This window comes from Echinops telfairi, unplaced genomic scaffold (genome assembly GCF_000313985.2).
Source record: "Echinops telfairi isolate 266 unplaced genomic scaffold, ASM31398v2 ScPeMD7_443;HRSCAF=831, whole genome shotgun sequence".
NCBI classification, from domain to species: domain Eukaryota; kingdom Metazoa; phylum Chordata; class Mammalia; order Afrosoricida; family Tenrecidae; genus Echinops; species Echinops telfairi.
The window spans coordinates 4,341,512-4,343,383 of NW_022104341.1; positions in this window are offsets into that span (position 1 = coordinate 4,341,512).

Below are 1,872 nucleotides of genomic sequence, written 5' to 3' on the forward strand. Positions count from 1 at the left end.
TTTGTCTTCAGCAGTTGTGTCGGGAAGGTGAGCATCATAGAATGCCAATTTAATAGAAGAAAGTATTCTCCTTGCACCTTCCTTATTCAATCTGCATACCAAGCAAGTCATCCAAGAAAGCAGACTCTCTGAAGAACTAGGCTTCAGGCTCGGAAGAAGTGCCATTAACAACCTGATATACAGGTTACACAATCTTGCTTGCTGAGAAGTAAAGACACGAAACACTTATTAATGAAGGTCAAAGACTACAGCCTTCAGTATGGGTTACACTTTAACCTAGAGCAAAAAAATCATCACAACCAATTGGCAACATCTCTGTCAATGCAGACTGATGTCAAGGATTTAATTTAACTTGGATCCACAATCAACAACCATTGAAGGAGCAGTAAAGAAATCACAGACTTCTTGTATTGGGCAAATGTGATGGAAAATATCTCTTTAAAGCATATTAAAAAGCAAAGATAGGTCTATACATATAATTACAGGTTAGGTATTAAGGTAGCAGATGGACATTGGGCCTCTACTCAAGTTCTCCCTCAACGTAAGAACAATTGGTTTTAATAACCTGGCATTCTGTGATGCTCACCTTCCCGACATGATCGCTGTAGACAAAATGGGTACATAAGCTAATGTGGTGAAGAAAGCTGACGATGCCCGGCTATTGCAAGACACAGCATCTGGAGTCTTAGAGACTTGAAGTTAAACAAACGGCCATCTAGGCAGGGAAGCAACAAAGCCCACATGGGAACACACCAACCCATGTGATCCCGAGGTACCCATGAGATCAGGAGACCCAAAACAACCATTTTGAAGTGAACGATGGGGGTTGGAATGGAGACCCAAAGTCCATCTGTAGACAATTGGACATCCCCTCACAGAAGGGTCCCAAGGAAGAGACAAACCAACCAGGGTGCAGAATACCATTGAGAAAACACACAACATTTCTCTAGTTCTTTAATGCTTCCTCCCCCCACCATCATGACCCCCATTCTACCTTACAAATATTGCTAGACCAGACATGTACACTGGTACAGGTAAGAGCTCTCGACACAGAATCCAGGACAGACAAACCCCTCAGGACCAGTGAGAACAGTGATACCATGACGGTAGGGGGAAGGTGGGGAGAGAAAAGGTAGAAAGGGGGAAGCAATTGCAGTGATCCATGTACAACACCCTACCCCAGGGGAAAAAACTACAGAAATGTGTGTGAAGGGAGACAGCAGATGATGTAAAACATGAAAATAAATTGATGGGGTGGGGGGGGGGATGGGGGAGGGCGGGGGTAAACGCTTCAGAAAGGGAATTTGAGAGATGTGGTCCTCTTCAGAGTACACTAAAACACACATTCCTGAGCCAAAGGGTGCTTTTGCAAAAAGGCTTTGGAGGGGCAGAAGCTGAGAAGGGCGCAGGGTTCTCAGCCGGGCCTCAAAATGCTGGCCGAGGCGGGGGCCCTGTGGGATTTGGTGCGAGCTGAGAAGGGGAGCGCCTGGAGGGTTGCCTTCCTCTTCCAGACCCACGCAGACCACGGCGGCCACAGCCTCCTCTCAGCCCGCGGCCCGAGCGGTAGAAAGAAGGGCCGCCTCCTAGTAGAAGGGCGAGGGGAGACTGGCGCGGGGACTGGCCCCAGGAGACCCCGGCCCCCCCCCCAGGTCCGCGCGCCCAGCCCAGGGCTCTGAGCAAACGAAGACAGTGTTGGGGGCCATGGTCACAAAAGTAACCCCAGACCGAACACTGCGATCGACTGCGCTCTTCCACTGCCTCGTTTTCCGTACTTCTGCGGCGTGTGGCCACGCGGGGTCCCGTCTTGGTCGCAGCGCAATTCCGTGACTCTCCCCTTTGGAATGCTGCTTCGAAAGTCGGAATGCACCTTAG